The sequence below is a fragment of the Stegodyphus dumicola genome, chromosome 7 (assembly GCF_044657685.1).
Source record: "Stegodyphus dumicola isolate Sdum_Otavi_A_Nest chromosome 7, ASM4465768v1".
Classification (NCBI taxonomy): Eukaryota; Metazoa; Arthropoda; class Arachnida; order Araneae; family Eresidae; genus Stegodyphus; species Stegodyphus dumicola.
The window spans coordinates 145,728,456-145,753,011 of NC_140774.1; the positions used below are offsets into that span (position 1 = coordinate 145,728,456).

The window sequence follows — 24,556 nt, forward strand, 5'->3', positions numbered from 1 at the left end:
AGCTTTCCAAATCAACACATTTAATACCGTAAGATTCCCAATACGTAAAGATATGAGTAATGTAAGCAACACTTACTAAAAGAGAAATCAGAGGGATAAAAAGAAGCTTTATTGAAAAAGTAGCATGGAGCGCAATGCGACTGAAGGCCGAAACATCCCTGAGATGGGTGTCCAGCAAGAAACATCCGGTCTTTAATCGGGCATATGATCTCCCCTGACTGCTAGGCAGGTTTCACAGCGTCTGCCCATGCTGAGAATGAGGGTGTCAATGAGTTGTTGAGGCATTGCTGCCCATTCGTCTTTCAGCGCCAATCGAAGCTCCGGAATCGTTACTGGTGGTAAGGTACGAGCTGCCAAGCGTCTGCCTAGAAAATCCCATACATGCTCGATAAGATTGAGATCCGGAGATCGTACCGGCCAATCCATACGTTTAATATTCTCACTCTCTAAGAGCTATTCAGCTACTGTGCGATGACATGGTGCATTGTCGTCCTTGAAAAGGAACTGCGGACCCATAGCGCCTTTAAAAGACGCACATATGGAAGAAGAATCTCGTTACAATAACGGGTCCCGTTGACTGAACCTGCGTCGAAGATATGAAGGTCTGTACCACTACCAAGGTCTTTCCAATTCCGGTGTTCCAGGCACCACAGAGAACGCCTTCTCCGATGGGCAGGCTAGAGGTACACACCGTACAGGGCGTCGTGCAAACAGACCACCACCGTGCAGTCTTCTGGCCACGGTAAAACGCGATATCGGTCGTCCAGTCGCCTGTGTCGTGTGTCTAGCGATTTCTCCCGCTGCCTGACGCCTGTTTCTTCTGACCTATAAGGCAATATACCGGTCATCTGCGGGTGTGGTTCCTCGTGGACGACCACTACTAAACCCCCAGATAGCTGTTCCTGTAGTTTGAAATTGTCTCCAAAGTCATGAAACAATGCTGTGTGCAATTCCGAAATCTGCAGCCACACTTGTCACACTGCGGCCTTACTCCAACTTCCCAATGATTCGGCCGCGGGTAAAAGCATCCAGATGTCGTCTAACAGATTAATTATTCGCCATTTCTCGCTGAGGCAGCAACTCGGTGTGATTTTAACTGCTATACGGCGTGCAATCTCTTTGCCAGAAATACTGATCTTACACCGACAACATGCTTTATACTACTCAGACACTCCCCCATTACGTCTACCTGCATATCTGTGCATGTGCTACCGTACATCACCTTACTTAATCTCCTGATTGGTCTTTCTGTCCGCGCTGCCTCTTCGTTCAGCTGATATGCTAATTTTTCGACTTCGTCCTTTATTCGTCGACACCAGTGTATATGAGGTGAAGTAACTTCATCTCCTCCGAAACGGCTGGCTCCCGGGCTTAGCGAAGCACAACGTTGGATTCCACAGGTCCGTGGCACGCCATTTTGACCATTCGTGTCTTCTTGGGACTTTAATTAGCCGAGATATAAATTAAAAACTATTTTTCCTCTACGTTTTTCATACATTTTCCAAATTCTTTCTTGGGTTTTCCCTATTAGAGGGATTTGGCTACGTGCCAAATTCTTTTTTCTCGAATATCTACGGAATGGCGTCGAGTCGAAATTCGAGACACCTATCCTCGCATTCCAAAACATTCTCCGAACCCATCGATACAGTTTTCATCTTCGTACGACTCTAATAGGTTGAGATATTAATTAAAAACTTCCGAAATACAGTAATCTGTCGTCTCACTTTTACTACGAGGACAGAGTAAAGAGCACACTAGAAAATTACAATGATTAGAAAAATCCGAAGAACTAATGTTAAAATAATAATTATCAACAAGAATCAGAGTAACGTGAATGAAAATGTCGATCATTAGTTCAGAAGGTTCAGCAGAGTCTTCATCTTTATCTGGAAGTATGTTGCATTATTACGACTTATCTCACTTGTCTGAGAGTAAAATCAGAACAAGCCCACGAAATTCATCGCGGCAAGAACTGGAGTTGGCAAGAGCCAAAAAACGTCTATGTAAAGAAGGAAAGGCTCCATAGACGTAATGTAAACCAGTTTGTCTTCTACACCGCTAGAAAGAAGAGGGAAAATTTGCCAAGGGATTTGGCGACGGAATTTGGTGAGAATTTCCCCTTCTGTGATATACCGGATCTGGGCGAAATTTTCCTCCTCCGCGACGTGTACAGGAAATTGAGGAACACTGGTTAAGATGAATAAGAAAATTAGGTGAAGTTTAACTTTCGTTTTCACTGAACATGTATTTTCCATATCGCAGTTTGATGATTTTATATCCGTCAATATGGTGGGAAAAAATGAAGTCACACAATTTAAACTCTTGATAAACGTAACCGTCGAACCTGTTCGGACTTCGACATCAGCTTCGAGCTTTGGCGCTTTTAGGCGACACATATTTCACGCATGCGCAGCTGTTTCCCTTTTCGTTCGAAGGGAGCCACTCCTGCTGCTGCGAATTTTTCCTTCTTAGCAATACATATTCTTTGTAAGAGCCTCGAGCGCCGTACAGGTGACAAAACGACTTCTCTGAGTTCCGCGCCCCAATTTTGATGAAGAGCACTCTGGGGGGGATCCGAGGGTCGCCCACCCTTCTTCCCCTACCATCAACCTCTGAAGAGGACTTTCGGCTCGCCGCATTTTAAAGTGCCCCCATGATCTGGAAGTATGAAAAATGACATTAGCGTGATATTTTAACAAAAGCATGGAGCAAGTATAAAATTTCTTGAAAAGCTGATGCTAAAGATGGATTAGAATTGGATAGAGACGAAGAACGGAACGGTTTTTATGAATATAAAACACCTCTCTAGAAGATCTAATTCACGTCTGAAAGTTGTTTTTTTTTTAACAATTTTGGTTACGGTTGTGAGCTTCGATTTTTATTAGCATATATCTCATGCTTAGTGCTAAATTTCAAAGTCTGTTCTTGCTTGATTGATGAGTATTAAGTCACACTGGTTAGGAATACTGTGCACACTGCAAGAGCTCGTACGCGAACTCAGAATCTTTAATTAACGAAGAACCTCGTGAGCACAAAGTCCTCTGTCGCCATCTTCATTCGTGCAGCAGAAGCAGAATGCTATTTAACCGCAAACGCTAGTAAATCCATGTACGTTTTGTTAGTGATATTGATTTACATTTTTAACATTTAATTTTTCTACATGTTTATTTATTTATTTATTATTATTATTATTATACTGAAGAAGGTTTGGCAGGAATTGTATTGTCTTCTTGAATTAAAGGGGGATTAAAAGAGATCTACTCAGAATACTTGTAATGAAAATGTGGAGAGTTGTATTAGATTTTACAAATTTTGAAACTAAAGCCATTTGAAAGTGAATCAACTATTTTGTATCATCCTGCATATATAAATGCTATGCGGGACTGAGATTGTTATGCAAGAGTGATATTCAAAATTTTTGGCAGTGCGAACCTACTTGGGACATCGAGTTAACATGCCGACCCAAAAGTAGTTCTCAAAACAGTTTGTCAATGTATATTTATTCAATGAAATTTATTTACTATTTTTTCATCCGTTTTGCGAACCCAATATAACTTTTCGCGACACTAGATCGAATACCACTGTTATGCAAGATGATTGTAAAAAATTTTGTACAGAAAGAAAGTACAGCCCTAAGCTATTCTATGATAGTTTATCTCTAAATTGCTTAATTTTCTATACGCTGTTAATTTTCTGTACGCTGTATTAGTACTGTTTTTGTATTATGTGGAATATTTGAAAAAACGCTTTGAGTTAGATGCCTATGCAGGAGACAGTTTGCATATCAAAATAAAGCATATTTTGATTGAGAAAATTACAGTTTGTTCCAGCGCCAGATCTTTGACAAATTTGTTTCTGCATAAATGTTTGGATTTCAAGATAAAGAGAATAAAATTCAGAAAATTTATTCTCTTCCAGTTATTCAGCTTAGCCGTTTACCCTAACGCCGTTATATATCTGTAGAAATAGTTTGTAGAAGTTTTGTCTACATGATTTCCATCGTGTATTTATAAATTCACTTTCCGAAACTTTTCCGGCATCATCCTGTTTAAACGGGTCAGAGAAAAATTTTTTGGTTGCCATAGTATCTTTCGTAGATGCCTGAGTTTATTCTGGCGCTGTGATTTTATGAGGGTTTAGAATATGTTGCTTAGTAAACAAATTTCACGACTTTTATGAACACAGAAACGTGAGAAAATTCGTCAACGCTCTGAGATGTTATTCTAAGACTGCTATTTTAAGAAGTAGACGCCAGTGCAATATTTGCTCCGATTTAACTTCCCTGATTAATATTTTTGCGTGTGTTTGTCCAGAGCTTTTACAGTTATTGCACAAATAATTTTTGCTTCCTTTCTAATTTTAAATCAGTTTAATTTAGGAAAATACCTCAAATTATCCTCGTGCTTTTAACCAGATTATTTTAACTAACCATCTTTTTTGACTAATAAAGCAATTTTTTGTAACGTTTATTTTAATGTTGTTGCCTGAGATTTCAAACTTAGTACTCCTAGGGGGCAAAAATTATGAGAAGTATTTTCGGTATTTTAGCTATTGCGTTTTAAATGCTTGAACATTAAATTAGCAAACAGCTGAATAATTTAAAACTTTCATATTTATTTACAAAATAGAATATAACTTTTTCTTTGTTCAGTACTATAGAATGGTTAATAGAATAAAATTGTATAAAAGGTTAGCATTTGTAAAAATGCTTGAGTTACTAGACAACTGATGTAACTAATTAAAACGTTTATGTATACATTTCATTACAATGCTAATCTAGTTTCTTTTAAACATTTCATTTACAATGCTAATCTAGTTTCTTTTAAACATTTCATTTACAATGCTAATCTAGTTTCTTTTAAACTACAGAATAAATATTCATAAATATAAAACTAAAAATCGTCATTTACAAATAAATTCGGAATTAAGAAATAATGCAAATTAATTTTTGCTAATTTCGGATAAAATATTAATAATATAAACTCATTATTTATAAGCAGAATGAATTTGCTAGTTGAAGAGGGATGAGGATAAATCTTCGTCGAAATGCTTAGTTTAATTTTTGTAAATTTTTAATATCAGATTGGTGTATTTATTTTCCTACATAACATTCTGCGTCTTAGAAAAAACTTGCTATAATTATGCCATTGTATTCATTTCCCTAAAACGTCACGTATACATATTCTTAAAGTACTTAACAATTCTGCTATGCATTATTTAAATATTATCTTTATAAGTAATTAAACAAAAATAATATATATAATATTTATATTCATAAATAATTTAATAATAATACACCCAAACGCGCGTTTTTTTCATTTACAGACTTTCGAGTGTATTTCGAGTGTCAGTGTATTAATGGGCTAAAAATTACACACTTACAATTTTAAATTGGCAAGAATAAATTTGTAGTTGCCTTTTACTCTGAAAAAATATAATTTTTCATGTGATTTTCAGTTTGAGTGTATTTCTAATTGAACTAACAAAAGTTCTCATTTCCTGAGATTTATTTTTCCTTCGTGATTATATATAATTGGGAAATACTACTCTAGAAAATGTAATCAAGAGCAATGAACTTAGTTGGGAAAATATCTTATGACTTTGATGGAAATACCGGGAATGAATGTGTTGCTTCACCTTTCTCAGGTAATGCATTGTCCTGTTTCGATTTTTTTTTTACTTCTTCAATTCTTTCATTAATGAGCTTTTGTTTTTGCTATCTGTGGAAAAAAATAATCTGGTTTTTAGATGTGAGTGAAGAATGACCAAATTCAATAAATTTGTTGTGGAATTCTCCCTAAATTTGCATGTAATGTACAATTTTTGGGGTAATTTTTTAAATTTTATAGCTCTAATTTAAAATTCTCGTGAAATTGTATCTAAATCCCAAAGGCTAAGCTTAGGCTATCTCATTGTCACTTTGAATTATTGCAAAGAATTTAACAATCATTTAGAGAACAAAATCAATGACAAAAAAGGAAATGTATTGGTCGTTGTTTGTGACTTTAAGAACCTAAAATAAATTGCAGAACAACACAATGGCTTGTGGAGTGAAAGTGATCCTGAGCAATTCTTATAATTTCTTTTAAAACATGTATAATTTCTGCTATCTGGCCCATTAAAAATGATAATCCAGCTATTGAAATTGTTGTGAAAAGGCGCCCCTCTATTCATCACAACTCAGAACTTTACTATGAGCATTTAGATTTCGGGTTGGGGCCCCGAATTTTGAACTACACTTACTTTTACAATAATTTGCGTCTCCCTTTGTTTTAAAGATTGCGATTTCTTCATTTTATTTCATGCATTCTCTGCCTGTATACTTTTTAATTTACCCAAGAAAGCTTATTCTAAATGACGAATCCTGAGCCATCTCCATTCCTCCATTCCATAAGAAAGACGATAGCACCAGCGTGGGAATTTCTGCATTATACCTGCAATCAACTTCCCTGGATCATCTCATCATTTCGAAGAACAGTGCGAAGGCTTTAAACAAATACTCCGTGAAAGACCCTAGGGTGAAATCAAGATTTTTTGGGTCAAATGTTAACAGTTGATGCCAATTACAAAGTGAAGATCCTGATCCTTCCTCATAATTTGCACTGCTTTTAGTTCTAAAGAAGAGTGACTTGTCCCTGAGAACCTTGGGAATAGTTAAAGACTTCTTAAAAATCTAGATCAAAGTAAAATTGCTTTTTACTTAACTTTAAGTGTAAGTAATTTAGAAAAGATGTTGGAATATTTTGACAATCCTTTGACAATTCTTTCTTCTAAACTTATTTATATTTGATTCGATAGTTTAAAATGTAACATTTTATCACTTTACCTACTAGTGGCTTTTTAATCGCTATCGTTTATCGACCAGAAATCTACCATTCCACTATTTTCTCAACAGCTCTTATCGTTAACAAGGTTATTATTACGCTTTAGTTTAGTACGACGAATAATTTACAGTATGGAATTTTTATTACTTGCGCTTTTCTTTTCAGCAAATATTCATATGTATTAATTACTCTCTATCAAAAATTTGGGACCACTAAAAATGATTTCAAACCGAGTTTATTATCTATGGATTAGATATTTGTCACTGTATAATTTCTTCTAATGATATTTTAGTTTTTAAAAGACTAGGTTTATTTTATAATTTATATTTAACTTTATTTAATTAATGTTTACTTAATTTTAGTTTTTTTAATTGTTTTAGACTTCGGAAAAATAAAATTCTTTTCCTATGTAAATTAACGTAATCGTTTATTTGCTTTATGTTATTTCGGCTTACCAAGAGTTTTACAGGAATTTTATACTTACGCAAAGCACAGAAATCCTTATTAGGTATTTATTTCCTTTCTTCTTTCGGTATGCCTTCGAGCGGTTAGTACACTTGGCGCGCGTTGTAGATGTCCAGGTTCGAGTCCCGGCGAAAGCATTGCTTATTTTTCATGATCTCCTGCTTCAACAAAATCTTAATGACTCTACAGTGGCGTCCGAACTAAAAACGTTGGTGGATGATGATTCTTAACCACCAGGATTTGGCGACTACTCCTCGTAAACCTCAGCCGCCCTTTAAAATGGGAGTATATATTTCCTCCCTCCTTTCGGCATGCTTTCGTGGTGTAACGGTTAGCACACTCGGCGCCTAATTGAGAGGTGCACGTTCGAGTCCCGGCAAGGGCATTGCTTATTTTTCATAATTTCCTGATTCAAGAAAAAATTCTAATGACGCTACATCCTTACTTTCGATTTTCCAATTTCATGATAATTCAAATACAGTAGACATTGTGGTCATGTTGGTTTGATAACATTAAACAAATGAAAACATTAAACGATGACGAAATATATCCTTTAAACCCTCAACGACATTTAACTAATTTAATATAAATATAACTAGAAACATAAGCACTTTCACTGCATTTGCATCAAGAAAAGACGAAATCATTCATAAAGTGTTCAAAACGTTTCTAGAAATTTCTTGACCGATGCTTAACCACCAATCTTAAAATTCGTCGGGCATCCCTCATTGGAAAAGAATTTGCCAATGCAGACTATAAAATTGGAGAAAATAGCAACCGTAATTTGGCGCAGGTATTTTATGAAAAAGAAAAAGTTCCGCAGACTTTTTTTGCTGCTAAAGAAGAGGGACTTTTGTCTCTCGAAATCAATAGAGTTATTGAAAATATACTTTAAACTGAGATTAATTGATTCTCTAATTTTAAATGGTTAACGAATGAAACCAAGATATTTGGCGACTTAATCCCTCACTTGGCGACATTTTTCTGCAACCTGGTAATTTTTATAATGAATTTAAAATTTATTTGGCGACTTTAATTCCTTTTAAAAAATGTATTACAAAATAATGTGATTATATTAACCGAATTGTTGACCACAAAAGTGACGTATTTTCCTTGTTTTCATATACAAAAGGGCTGGATCTCGGCCATTCCATAACATTCAATAATATTCGGAAGTTGATAATTCGAATGATAACATTAATCGCAATAAGCAGCATCTACTGTAGTTTTGTTAACCTCTACGAGTTCATATTAACTAGAGTTCATCCTATTTATTTGCTTTCTAAAGGCGGCTTAAGAACAATGAATAATAGTTCAATAGACCGGCGGTGCATAATACTGATTTATTTCATAGTTTTGTTGACGTTTATTCCGTTAAGTCCAGTTTAACGATGCAGTCTTCATACAAACATTAACCGAATATTAATTTTCCAAACTTAGTTCAGCTTGGCACTTTAACAATGAATTCCAAGATGCAAGAAAAAATTCCCATTCTTTACTTTAACATTTAACTTCGCCACCCTGATTTATTGCGGTTTTGTCATTATGTTACGTGACGCAAGAGGGCGTTTACCTACCATCTTGAATGAGATATTGTTTTATTAATAGACCGGTGATTTACATCAACGGTGGCTTCCAACAAGTTGACAACTAACACGTGACACTTCCATTTTACTTTATGTGAAACTTCCGACGGTAATCTAAATATGGGCAGATTATGAGGCTAGACTCACTGATTTATCTTTCCGTGATTGTTGCAAATCTAGAGTTTTAAGTTCTTTATCAGTAATACTAGCAAAGCACTCTGAAAAATGTCACCCGCATGGAGTAGTACAGCTAAGATTCTAACGTTTTACGTAAAAAATATAAGTATAATATTATCTCCTAACCTTTTATAAATAATGTATAATCGCACATCATTTTCTATACTCCTATTCAGCAGATAGACAAATAATGGATACTACAATGTGTAAATCCTTTTACACATAATGTATAATACAACTCGTATCATTTTCGTCACTCCTATTCAGCAAGTAGATGATATTCAGAAGGTTTAGATATTAAAATAAATTTGCTAAAATTGTGTGCTCTTTTAGAGACACCAAAAAGACACCAAAGCAGAAAGCTTAAGAGTTAGCTTATAAGATATTTCTTCTGCCTTCTTAGCATGCCTTCGTAGTGCAGTGGTGAGCACGCTCGACGCATATTCGAGAGGTCCATGGTTCGAGTCCCGGCGAAGGCACTGCTAATTTTGCATCTCTCCTGCTTTCAGAAATACCTAATGTCTCTACAGTGGCGCCCGACTTAAAAACGGTGGTGGATGATGTTTCTCCACCACCAGGATTTGATGACTGGGTCCCCTAATCCCCAGTTGCCCTTTAAAAAGGGGAGTATGTAAGGTATTTCTCTCGCCTTTTTAGAATGCCTTCGTAGTGTAGTGGTCAGCACGCTCGGCGCGTATTCAAGAGGTCTGTGGTTCGAATCCCAAAGAGGGTATTGCTCATTTTTTATCTCTCCTGCTTTCGAAATAAACCTAATGTCTCTACAATCTATACTCTCACCAAGCTTCAAACCGCTGAACAAATCCTCGTTGAGCAGGCTACCATTTACAGAATGAAAGTATGCATGGGGAAATGCGTAGTCCTGTTTATACTTAGAAAAGTCTGTAGCCTGTAGAAATTAGTATTAACACTTTCACTAACTAACAGAATTCATCAAATACTAAGAAAATCATATACTAAAGATTTCAGATTTCTTTTCCATCTAAATCACATTTTTTAAACACTTTGAAAACGTGCTATTGATTTAAAGTTAGCGATAAAATCTTGTCGGTTATAATTAAATGTCAGAAGCACGGCAGCAGCAATGTTGCAGCAAATCAATGATACAGAATTTGTTTTATTATATTCGGTGTAACAAATGAGCTTGGCCATGAAACGAGGAACATGAAAAATATAAAAATTTATTTATCTGTATTTTTCACCTGCATTCTTCTATAAATATTACTTTATATAATGCATGTGATAAATACAATATTTTTTTCATTGCATAATTTATGAATTACTAAATTCTCCTCTTAAGTATGCTTTTATCCACATCTAAACTAAAAGGAAGTGGTGGTATGAATTTTTATATTATCGCAGCGACTGTAAGGTTTCTCCCTCTATTATTTTAAAGTTAATTCCGAAGGTGTTGTATATCCTCTTAGTATTTTAGTTCTTAACCATTTCAGGGCGGAAAGGCGGGAAAAAACCGAAGCTTTTTCAATCGAAACCCTTTTGCATTTAATTTTATTTGATGAAAAATATTTACTTTTATTAATTCGCAACAAGAAACATTACAGCGAAATCTTCTCTGACGAACTTAATTCGTTTCTGGAGATAGTTTGTCGTCTGAAATATTCATAAACCAAAACAATTTTTTACAACAGGAATTAATGTGAAGTGAATTATCAGATCCCAAATGATTGCATAGAAAAACGTTCTGTGTGTCAATTGCAATCCAAAAATAATGGAATTCATTAAATCTAACATATACACAGTGTTTAACGCAATAATAAATACATAAAAAATAGGAAACTTTGAATTAAATTTTATTGCTTCTCTACAGTTGACAACATAAGGAGAAAAAGCTGAAGGAGTCAAGAGTGCAAAATGTTATTGTTTTGAAGGGGAAATCTTATTGCGTAAAATATTAAGCAGCTGTTGCCTTTCTCAATTTTTTACCGCCCTTCAATCTATATAATATATATGTGTAACGGATGTAATGTTTTCGGTACAAAAATTCAATAGTGAGTTTTCAGTGAATAAGCACGAATTTTTGTTCCCGTAGCTCGTTTTAGCTATTGACGTCTTTCGGAGTGTGTGCATGTGTATGACATTTTTTTTTTTATCTCGCGATAATTTTTATATGAAATTTCCCAAAATTTCTATTTGTAGTATTAAAGCTTTCTTCATTCATGTAAAGAGTGTTTTTATATTGGATAAAATTGTGCAAACGGAAGTGGTACTCTAACTGAACAGCTTTCAATGAACAAGCGGAAGAGGTGTTTTACTTGAAGAAAATAACAGTTATTAATAAAAAACTGCACGAAAATATAATGCAAAACTTTCCAGTTTTAGAATTGCTACATGCGTGCGGGTTCGTAGATTGAATGCACACAGAATTTATGATAGCTTAATAAAATTTATTTTATTCAAAGAAGCATTTCACAGTTTTAGAACTTTCCACAATAATACACAGCTCTTCACAGTATCACACTTCAGTATCACACAGCAGTACAGCTCTTCACAGTATCATACAGTGCAATCAAAATTTACACTTCAAACCAATAAGAATGCTAAACACAACGCAATGCAAATCGCAACTAAAAGAAGAAACCCTCACGGATATTTCAATACACCGAAGTCGCTCTGAACTAACAACTACTCAGAAAATAAGGTTCTTTCAGTTCTTATGTAGTTTTCTCCCTGTCGTCGAGAAATATCCAGTACTTTCCACTTCCCAAATTATACGGAAGGCTTATACCTGCCAGATACGGTTACAGCTACATATAGCATCAATTACAGTTATTAGTTACAATACCGATTACAGTTATACAGGCACCAAATGCCATCAAATATTCGCCAAGTTTGGCGACGTTTCGCGATATTTTGGCTATCAAATTTGGTGACAAAAATTAATCACCAAAACCGTCGCCAACTTGCGATAGCTCATCAATTTAACGAGATAGCTATTTAGTCAATGTTATACAGTATCCTTAATTTTCCGAGAAAGCTTCGCTCATTTAGATTTTCATATTACAGTATACAAAAAAACGTGTATGGCAAGCATTTAACCCTCAATCGGGAAATTCTATATATTCTATAAAAATATGCTGCTTTTAAATTTGTCTTTGTTGTCATTCATTTGTAAATTCAAAACACTATATGATCAGAAGATATACTACGTTTGATGCGATGTTTTCAAATGAAAGCAGGAAAACTGATGTGTACATGAGCACGTATAGTTATCATTTTCCATTATATGGGAGAATAGAATAATGAAAAAAGAGTAGTATTTATAGTCATTGAGCCATAATATTTGAAAACATCTAGATTTTATTTACAAACTATCAACCAGTTTCATGCTTTAAATAGCAACGAGCTTTAAGTAAAAATCACTTGAAAGTTTACTTAAAGCTTATTGTCATATAAAATGCGGAATTGGCGGAAGGTCATGGGCTGACCACATCATAATCGTTCCTTTTTCTCTGAACACCGCTGAGCCTTTCTCTCCTTAAAATTTTGTATCTGTCTATGCTTCAAAATGATCCTAAGGCAAGACAAGACATTGTCACTAAAAATATTTATGATACTGTTTACTACTGCTTTATCAGGGTTGTAATATTCTATGAATCTTTGCACGTTACCCCATTTTGCACGAATTTCGCTGTTCAAATACCTAGGAATATCTCACTTCTGTCTCCTTCTGAAGACATTTCCTCCACTGTATTAACTGCATTTTTGAGTATCATTTATGGCCAGCTTGTTAATACTATTTCAAAACAATGCTGAAAGTTTTTTTTTTCGTTTAGAAATGTTTTCTTGAACCGATTAGGTCGGGATCCAAGGCCTTTGTGGATCAGGGTTCCACTGTATACGCATATTTATATATAATGCACTGCAAGTAATTCGATGCAAAAGTGAAGGTACATTAGTAGCGTTATGTGTATTATTAGTAAATTCAATTCCTCAAGCGTAGAATTTCATTAGCCATATGGCGATGCTGCAAAGGCTGAAAGATGGTTTGTCTTGCGCTGAGTGTAGAGCCAACAGTTTCCTGTTTCGACAAGAAATGATTTTCTGAGGATACAAATTTTACCACGTAGTGAAAGTATTAGAATATATTTTTTGAAGTTTAAAATTTTCAAACTAATAACACTTTGCATGAGAAATTGAAACTTTGCGTATATCTGTTCAATACAGTGAAACACATTCGATCCATCACTCTATCAGGTAGTGTTAAGATGCGCATCTGTTCATGGTTTATGAATTATGGATTTGAAGTATCTACCTACACATTACATAATATCAAAGTGTGATGCTAAACTCTACAAATATGACACAAATTGTATTATCCTTGTTTGGCTTTGAAAAGTGATGAGTTATCTTCAATCACAGTTAATATTTCGCTTTCTATTTAGACCATATTTTATTAAGAAGGCTTGGCTGATAGAGTTTCCGTCTTGCTAGAGTCTCTCAATCGGAAGCTTTGTTGAAAACTTCTGTAAAATTTAAAAGGAAAATTGACATCTTCGCGCCCTGGAAGTAAGAAATGCGATGATGTGAGATGCGAGGTCCATTTAACTCATTACACTCGCAAATTAATGGTCTGTTGTTTAAAACTCATTCTATTTCACTAGGTATTGTTATTAATTCCTCGTATGTCAATAAATCTGTTACTGCTATTTTGTTTAGATATTTCGATACTGTTTGTCAGGCGTTCCCCAAATTATCATCGCCATGACGAACTTTCAGGGATGAATTCTCAAGTGACACATATAGACGTTATAAAGTCTCTCAGTGTTGGATCTATGATAATCATTTTAAAACCCTTGAGTATTTCACATATGATACAAAATGATTTTGCATTATCTGAATTACTTTGAAGATAGGAAATGTCGAAGAAATAGAATGAAGCTGTAGAGACATTAGGATTTTTGGAAGCTGGAGAGATGAAAAACTAGCAATCGCCTTCGCCGGGAATCGAACCACGGACCTCTGGAATACCGGGCCCAGCGTGCAGAACCACTACACCACGAAGGCATGCTAGGAAGGCGTTAGAAATACCTTATATATCCCCTTTTAAAGTTCGACTGGGGTTTTTAGGGGACCCAATTGCCAAATCCTGGGTCAGGAGAATCATCATACAGCACCCTTTTCAGTTCGGGCGCCACTCTACAGACATTAGGATTTTTGGAAGCTGGAGCAGAACCACTACACCACGAAGGCATGCTAGGAAGGTGGTAGAAATACCTTATAAAGATTTTTCTTGACATATCTAAGACCACAACAATATTCACTGCTCGAGTAACTAGCTGCAGACGTTGAGAATAATTTTATCATTACTCGTCATCGATGGTTCTTGTTGTCATGTTGTCTCAAGTAAACTTAATACTTTATTTCCTACTAATACTCCATGAATCAAAGTATACAAAATTAGTGAAATTTACTTTAATACCTGGTTAAATTTTCTTTCGCCACACCTCTTCACACTATCCAAAAATTGAAAATTTTTGTTCATACATACTCGCGGCGCAGGGGCATTTACAACGTTTTCCACATTTAACAACATGATACAAGCAACTTTTATAAATGATAATATAGATTTTATGTGATTTCAAATTGTAATCAATTTCTTTCTATTGCGAATATAAGCTTAAGTAAAACTTACTTAAACATTTTCTTCACGGCAGAGAGAACGGGATAATAATAATAATAATAATAATAATAATAATAATGATAATAATAATAATAATAATAATAATAATAATAATAGATGGTATAATTTGAGTGGGATAAATTACAGATTGAGTTTCATAGCACGGCAACTTAAAAAGAATGATTTACGGCAAGCAACTTCAGCTTGCAACTTTAGATTATACGAGTGATTTAGAAATTAGGATATGATCAACTATATCTGTACAGTAACATTGCGGAGGATAAATCCATCATGCCATACATATCTACTTCTACCACAATCCGATGATTACTAAGTGACATGAGATATATATTCGTAATCTTTTATCTATCATTTGAATCCACGCAATGTCATGTTTGTGTGTAGCGATAAAGAGGAAAGAAAGCTCTCCTGTAGAAGAATGACATTCTGTCATTTGGATTATGTAACGACAATATGTTTTTATAAAGACATAGAAATGACAGAAATATTTCAGTACTTTCACAAGAATATGCATAGCTGTGATATAAAGAATATGTTAGCTGCACTATTCAATCATCTGATTGTTTAGAATAAAAATTTAATGCTGACAAGATATATTCAATCTCTGATACGGCATCAGCAAAAAATGTCTCAGCAGAGCAATATAAGTTCTTAAAGCAATCGATCACTTACATTTTTTCAATAATATTGAAAGGTTAAGCTTAACTTAGATTAATTTATACTGACTTATCTTCTCGTGATTAAAAGAATTACAGTTAAATTAACTAAAGTTTCAGTAAGACAAAAATACAATCTGAAGTAAAGATTTATAAGCTACTAGTAGCTACGCGGCCAGCGTTTGGATATTAAATGTACCGCGAAAATGCCTAAAGGGACTACTAAACGTTAAATTTAAAAATTGCGCAGAATTTTATAAAAAAAATTTTAAAAAACCCTCACAAATTAAAAATAAAAACCTGTATTACACATAACAAAATTACAATGAAATAAGCAATATCCCTTAATACAAATATTAATTATCCTAATAAATAAATTAATCAACTTCCCGTTGCAAAATCTTAAGAATTCAAATATTATAAAGGAAGATACTGTAACACGCCGAAAAACTATCAATTCAGAACTCAAACAACAAAAATCAGCGTCTGGTCATTGTACCTTATCTCGTTCATTTGCACTTTTGCAGCTGAGGTTGATAGTTCGGTAAAACCATCGAAGCTAGTCATGTGAAAATTTGAAAATATAACGCTGATTTTTGTTGTTTGACTTCTGAATTGACGGTATAAAGGAAGTTAAAAACTTTGTTTCCCACAAACTTCATGCAAAACCTTTTATATAATTAAAACTATATGTAATTAAAACATAATATAAAAAATTACAATCAAATAAGCAATAAGTCTTATATTTTCCAGCGAAAACAGTCAGCAGTTCAGTAACCAAAGCAGTGAATGAAAAACTGTTGCCAAAACCACATTTCTAAAAGAATGAAACTATCATCAGAAAGCAATAACCAATCAAAATTGTGCTTTGTGGATGACATAATTCAAAATATACAAACCTCTTTGCCATTAGATAATAAAGAGTGAGGGTAAAAAGAAAAGGAAATTCTTTCTGTTGTTCCTCGCGAGACACATGCGCGTCAAAATAAGAAGATCGCGATGTGCGTGTTGCGTGTTCAAAAAATCAAAAGAAAACAAGCAGCATTTTATCTCATATTTTCAACAGTCCAATATACAAAGCATTGAAGGAAAACTGTTGCCAAAACCACATCTCTAAAAGAATGAAACTATTCAAAATGATCCGATAAAATCGAAAAAATAAATTAAAAAAAAATATGATTCGAATTTTGAAAAAATCGCTTCGAGGTCCACTGGCTCTTATCTAGATGTACCTATATACTAAATTTCAAAGCCCTGGGTCCACTAGCTTACGCGCAAGCACGAACGAAAGACACACAGACTCTTTTATTATATGTAGAGATTACTAGTAGACTGCAAATTAAAACCAAAAACGAAACTAATCTACTTGATACTATTGTTTACGCCTCCGAACATCGTCACCGACTCACTCTACTCCGCCTAATATTAGGCCTCCACTGTTCATTGAGTGGTTTATGCCTCTGACTATGGGGAGTTCGACCTCGGTTCAATCCCAGGCTCGCTGCATGATTGTGCTTTGTGGTTTTCATTGTGTGTAACGAAGATATGAGCTAATTTCGTTTAGAAAGCACTCCTCGACAGTTTCAGTGAATTCCGCATGTTAGTATCCAGTAACAGTTTTCTCATCATTCACTTAGATTTAGAAGAGCTACCTATAATAGTTTAGCTTTATTCATAGATTTTATTATGTAACTTTTACCACAGTTTAAGGAACATGATTCAAAAATATGTCGAAGACTTTTCTGTGTATTACAATGTATTTGGAAATAATACATATTAAAGAACATTTAATTGAAATTTCAAATTTAGCTCGAATATAGTTGCGTAATTTAAAAAATACGGTATTCTGACGATATTGGCAATATTTATTATTCGCAGTGCACACACTAGAAGAACTGAAGAATTAAAAATTTCTGAAATTTCTTGTTATTTCCACCGAAAGAACAAAAATTGTGAAATTTTCTGGATTATTAGACGTCTATTATGAAACAATGTAAGAGAAGAACCGCGTAGGAAAGGTTCAGTAATGTTCGGCAAATATTTAGAGAGGCAGGTGAGCTCAGAGTATGAAAATGTTTTGAAATTTTATTTTGATCTTGAAAAACCTAAATTTGCATTAAATTTTGGAAGGAACAAGTTGATTCTCTTTTTGTCTATACTGATTGTTTGCGATAGTTAATGATATTCCAGGCATCCAGTATTAAGGTATGCTGATAATTTTATTTCATGTAGCATAGTTCTTTGAATATATAATTTTGTTGTTTTTGATCACGCGAATGATTTTTATAGAAGATAATACCGTTACTTTAGAACAATATCTTCAGGCTTTTTGAGAGTTATTTATCGTAAAATTTCTTCATAGCATTATAAAATATTTAAAAACTTTATTTCATAATTAGCATTTAAAAAATTCCTTTTTAACCTCCTTGGACGACGTAAAGGGAGTATTATAATCGCAAAAAAATTTCGGGTATCATATTTCAACGATATATATATTTTAACCGCTCTGGAAACTATTTGAACAATGGTTTTGCTTGACATCTGTTCCTACGGACAGAATAAAGGACTGTTTTTACCAAATAGAATTGTAAAATGGATTGAAAAAAGATTTTTTCTTGATTTTGTATGTACGTTCTTTGTATGCATTTCACATAACTCAAGAACAATTAGTCATAGAGCGTTGGAATTATGCATAAGAGACTGCTATAACATGTAGTTGTGTACCTCCATCTTTCGTTGCAATCGGCTGCACCAGTCGTATAGCTCTCTCTTTATATATATTCCCACTTTGTTGTCTGGTTTGGTGATCTAAGTGTTTTCATTCTTATATGTCGGTAAATTGTGCATTTTTTCTTTAAAAGTGATTCAGTTATGTTGTTTTATGTTTTAATTAAGTTTTTTATGCCTTTCTTTAATCTACATGCAGTAGGTATAGAATAGTGGCGAGTTAAGCCTAACGAATCTCCATTTGTTTACATTTTAAACTCAATAGAATAAAGAATTAATTTAGTTTCTGCACCTTCAATGTCTTTGTGCGGAGTAAGACAAAATTAAACCTTTAAAAAAAAAAAAAAAAAAGATTTTAAATTACGTCTAAAGAAGCATTTTTAACGTCTTCTGTGTTACCTTTATTTATTAAATATCACATTCTTTGCACTTAAAACATAAAATTCAGTCTAATAGCAATGCCACAAAATAATTTTAAAATGTGCATATCTTTAGAATTTCCGATACCAGTTCTGCGCTGGAGATAAAAAGCTCTCCCCCCCCCCGTAGAGTGCTGCCATTGCTCGCTTTTAAATCGTTGAGTTTGTTACTCAAAAATTCGTTAAAGTTTTACAAAATATGAAATCGATAATAAAATAAATTCCAAATTTCAAATTTGGTCTTCCACATGCCCATATTCGTAGGAGGATTACGTCATTCAAAATTCGGTGGCTCTATGTACCGCTGTTTTATCACAATGAGAGAAATATGCATACATTTATGCAGATTTCTCATTATTTAATTTCTTAAAATATAATGCAGGACTCTAACATTTGATGACAATAGTTTGAAAAGTGATTCGCCGTTTATAGTGATTCAACGCAAAATCGCAAAACGAAAACAATAGTCCTTCCGGGACAAAGCCCCTTGGAACTAGAAAAAAAAATTTCATCGACAAATCTGCCTTTTTGACCGCTGGCCTAATTGCTTGTTTTTGGTTAGAAACTCTAATTTTAATTGTAAAAATTGTTTTTTTTAAATTGTTTTAACTGTATTTGGTGTTTTATGTTTTGAGGTTTTTCGCATTTTTGCTTTGCCGCGATGTGAGTACTGAATTAATCGAATGAGAAATATATCTCCAATAATATTCGGGGAAATAAATTTAAATGCAGCAAAAAATGTGTATGATTTAATGGTCCATACAAGCGAGTCACGTGATGTCCACATCAGATTTTTGTTGTTGATTTTAAAACACTTTATTATTAATGTGTTGAATTAATGCATTGTAATTTTAAAGTACTTGGAATACGGGAGAGTGTTATTATAATTTTTATGTATAATTTACGTTCGTTGAATAACTAAATGTGAACATAAGGTACAATAATTTAAACAGCAAAATATTTAAAATATTTCATCTACATAATGGTCTAAAACGTTTATTCTAGAATGTTTGAAAACAGAACATTTTTTGTGGGCGCAGCTGCTTCTTCCTGGAATTTAAATATTATATTTTATGCTAATTATACTTCTTGATGATTAAGTACTAATTTCCTTCTTCCAGAACCATTTTTTCATTAAACACCAATTCCCTTTTATTAAAGATAATACTTTTTATTAAATATTAATTCCATAGAAACCTTTTGCAAACGTTTTAGAATTTTCTTAACTTTTAATACCTTTAATAATAAAGTTATTTGGAGTGGAAAAGAATAAAATAAAGTTTTTCCTCGTTAGGAAGTTTGGTTGAAACCATATAAAATTGAAAGTTATTAAATTTAATAATTTTAAGCTAGAAATATCTTAGAAAATATTTCCCGAATTTTTCTTTTGTCTTTAACCTTTCTAAAAGAAAACTTAAACAATCAGAAAACTTTAAACTTCTTTCACTTTTGCTGAAAGTTGTCAGAAATTCCTAAGTAATTTCATATTAAAAAGAACATTATTAACTTTAGAAAGAAAATATAATAGAGTAATTTTTCTTTTTTTTTTTTTGGAAATCTGCATGAAAAATTTAGATTTAGTGGACTAGTAAAATTCAAAAAACCTTTTTCATCTTTCTTGCATACGAAATCATTTGCAATATTTTAAAATCTGAAATCTGTTTCGACTGTATGTAGTGCCTTAATACTAGACAATTACTGAATGTTAATGAAATGTATTAAGACTAATAATTCATAATAAGTATTTTTTGAAACATGCTTAAAGTTTTATATATTTAAAGATTATTTTGTAAAAAAAATATCGCACTCCTTCATATATATTCTTTGATTATATAACCGGTTAGCAAGCCCAGAAATGGAAAAAAGATCCATAACTCAAATTCCAGACATGACACGGCTGATTCTTCATGTTTCTTTGTTCGAAAAATTGAGTATCTCTACTGACGTTTGTATGCATTTTCCTCGTATTTTAGAAAGACGGTGGCATCTAGAAGTAAAAATTTTGAACACACGTAGTCATTCATCCAAACCTCGAAACTCTAATTTCCGAATTTCAAAATTTTTTTTTATTTATTTCGTACGAATTTAAGACGGCTTAGATTAAAAAATATCTCCGATTTATAAGACTTGTGTTGCCACTCGGAAGGATGCATATATTTCAGATTTAGTCAGAAAACTCAGCGATATAAAAGAAGTGTTTTGCCACTCGACAAAACGCAATATATTTATCTTTCGAATTTAATCAACAAAATCAACGATTTGTTGCCAAATGCAGAAATATGTTGCCGCTATTCATGTGGCAGTGTGTTGGCGTTCACAAAAGCGTAAGATATTTAATTTTTTCAAATTTATTCTGTTATTAATTAACAAACTAAATGAATTAAAAGCAATAAACGCAAATTCTTTTCCATTGTTATTAATTACTAAACTGCATCCATAAAATTACATTAGCTAGAATCATTATACATGTATACATATATGTGCGTGTGTATATTATAATAATAACAACATTTGGCGTCTGGCTGCGCAAACGGCTACTTAACCAAAACATTTTCTGTACGCCATTTTTGTATTAGAACATTTTATATTCGAAAAATTTAGTATGGTACTCCAACTAAAATGTGATGGATGATAATTATTCACTCTGTTCGTTGCTGCGTTCCCACTTTCCCAATCATCAATTAGATTTGGTCAATTAAATCTGATGCCTCTCCCCAGACATTCTATAAATAGAAAAAAAGTTACGAACTATCGCATTTCCTTAGTGGCGTGCTCTGGCGATAACTGATGAACATATCCAACTGGAAATAAGAAGATCCTTTGTTTAACAATTCAACGATTTGAAAACCAGCAATGGCAACACGGCATGGAAAAAAAAATTTTTTTCTCCAGCGCGCCAGACAAACTATCGAAAATTCTAAAGCTGTACTGTTTATAAATATTTTTTGATTTTGCTGTGGAAATGACTTAATGTGGCGTAAGTGTGAAGAATGTGATATTTAACAAATATCAAATGTTAACACACAAAGTGTTAATAAAAAACAAAAACAAGTCTAAGTCATCTTACTAAGAAAACTGATCATGGCTATAATGAATAGGTTAGGTTATTTAATTACGGCAAAGCCTCGAGGGCTATCTCGCCTAAGGGAAGGGACGCCTCCGTGGAGGAATTTTTAAGGGAAACTGGCTCGTATACACATTACACATGGGGAAAACCACGAAAACACTCATGCAGCCAGCCCGTTCGTGGGTTTCGAACCTCAGACCGAACTACCAGTGTTCAGGGACTTTACCGCTCGGCCGCTGGTGAATAGATAAAAAATAGCACTAGAAAAAAATATACGTATAGCAGTACTTAACATTGCATTGGGAAATCTAAACATTATGTTGCTATGATGCATTTAAAATTTTGTGATTATGCTTTCGAATTATGGTTTAAGTGCTAATAAAACGATACTTAGTAATAAAGTTAAAAAGATGAAGAAAAAGGGTTGTGTAGAAGTTAGTACAATAGCTGACTGGGTAGACTGCAAGCTCACCGAGAAAGTAAAAAACCTTAAACCTTTCAGGCAACTGTTCAAAATCTGAAATCTTTCAGATCTTTTCTCTTTAGCCCAAAGGGCTATTAATTTCGTTTTGACATTTTGCGTTGATTCACTTTTCAAACTATTGCCATTAAATATTACAGCCCTGTATTATATTTAAAGAAATTAAATAATAAAGAATTTGCGTAAATATATGTATGTTTCTCGCATTGTGATAAAGCAACGGACCTAGAGCATCAACTTTTGAATAACGCCATCCTCCACCAATTATGGGCATCTGGCAGCCCTAATTTGGAATTTGTTTTATTATCTATTTCACATTTTGTCAGACAGTAAAGAATTTTTTCAACAAACTCAACGATTTGAAAGCGATGAATTGCAACACTGTAAATAAAAAGTATCTCCGGCGCGCAAGATCATTTTAAAATTATTTTGCGATATCGCTGTTGAACTGAATTTTACGGTTTAAGTGCGAAGAACATGATATTTAATAAAAAGTAACACACAAAAACGTTAAAAAAACGCCCCTTTGGGCGTAATTAAAATCTGAAAACTTTCAGACTTTTTTGTTCTTTTGTTCTTTTTTTAATGCTTTTCTAATTATTAAAAAAAAATTAAAAACGCGTAATTAAAATCTGAAAGCTTTCCGACTTTTTTGTTCTTTTTTTCTTTTCTTTTTTTTATGCTCTTCTAATTATTAGCACCATTTGTTTGAACTGTGCTATAAGATCAGAACTATATTCTATCCACTGTTTACCCTAATCAGCTCGAGAGCTGCAGTGAAAATGAATTGTAATCGCGTCTGACCGTCTCTAGATATTTTATCTTTTCATGAGTTATATACATCTTAAGTTAAAGTTTCAACTATTATAATACATATACGTTTATACAAACGTTCTTGATTTGGAGTAAAGATTTGCAACCCAGGTATCCAGGTGTATAACGCCATTCTTTCAATTAAAGTGGCTCAATTTTTATGCGATATTGACTTCCTAAGTATGCGGAAACTGTATTTAGCTACCCAGTGTAACTTTGTCATGAGCTATGCCTTTGAAGGCTTACAGATATAACATAAAAATGACATGAATTATGTATTATGAATCATTGGTAAAAATTAATTCACAATACACTCTTATATGATCTTCGTTTTTCATTTGTAGAAATTATAAAATACATTTATCACTTTCGACCAAAATTTTCAAAGGAAAAAAAGTCGAAGGCCAAGCATTAGTTTCAACTTTGTACATTATTATTATAAACAGTTAGCTGCGGAAATAACTTCTCAGAAATAAAAGTAGGCGATTAATTCTCAAATTCTGGAACAGAAAGTCACGCAGTTAAGATCAAATACAGTAAAACTCCCGACGAAAAAGAACCATTAAAACTATATTGATAGTTTAATAGTTTTCAGCGAAAATTTATGTTTTAAATTTCACGTAACTTAAATTCAAAATAACGCAGCAAATTTCGCAAATGTAAAACATAAACATTATGGAAAGTAGTAACGCAGCTATGTAGAACATCTTTTACGACTTCTAAACTATTTAAAAAGGAAATTAGATTATTAATGTATAATATTAATACATGTTACATACTTTAGGTGCGTTAACTGAAAGTTTATACTTTTTGGAAAACGCGAAGAGAATTTAAAATACCAGAGGTAAACCGTTGAGCCATGTACTTAGGGATTAATACGAAAATAAAGGAAATATTAATTTTTACTAAGGGATAATTTCTCCAACTGTAGTAAAAGTTTAACCATTAAACCTTTAAAATAATGTTTCTTCCACTAATATAAACGTCATTAGTACACACACTGGAATAAGTAAGGAAAGCTACATTTAAAGCCTATAAACGGCAGGCAATCTTTGATTCAATTTCTTAAAATATTCATATCTGAATTTATCGAATTCTTGAAAGCATAAAACATTTTCATTTCTCAATCAGCATCACATCTTTCTGCTTCAAGAAATCTACAGAATTATATGCATGCGGAAAACACACGGTCACAGTCAATTCACTCTGGTTATCTATTATTAGAGGCAGCTACTTTAGAACAAGTACTTCAAGGTCATGTCTCCATTTGGCTTTACTTATAACTATGGTAATGACTGCTGCAGAATCTTCTAATTTATTAGAATCCTCTGCTTCTTTCTGTGTTGTGATGGTGACACTGATCGTAAAAGGCAGGAAGGTTGTAACGAACTTGAAGTGCATTATTTTAAAGTAATAGATCATAGGAACATAATAATCCGAGGGCAGAAACGATGTGATAAAATTTTCTAATAAATCTCTAAGGCTGGAAAATTTCATGACCTGATAAATGAGAATATTTCCAAAATATTGAATTAAAAGAGGTTCTTAAACTGATTTGATTGATGTGGAATCTGAAAATATATAGATAAGCCTAAATATATCAGCGAATGATAGCTAAAACAAAAATTGCGAAATTAAATTTTCTCACTAAAATTCCCTTA

At 33.3% G+C, this 24,556-nt stretch overlaps 1 protein-coding gene and 1 non-coding gene across 3 annotated transcripts in view; both read left to right on the forward strand.

Annotated features, from left to right (window-relative positions):
* The window catches only part of LOC118189561 (calcitonin gene-related peptide type 1 receptor-like), a 501,544-nt gene that overhangs the window by 75,447 nt on the left and 401,541 nt on the right, over positions 1-24,556 (forward strand). The gene's annotated exons all lie outside the window — the stretch shown is intronic.
* Positions 9,459-9,531, forward strand: TRNAM-CAU (transfer RNA methionine (anticodon CAU)). Its single transcript has one exon. It is a non-coding gene; the product is annotated as a tRNA-Met (tRNA).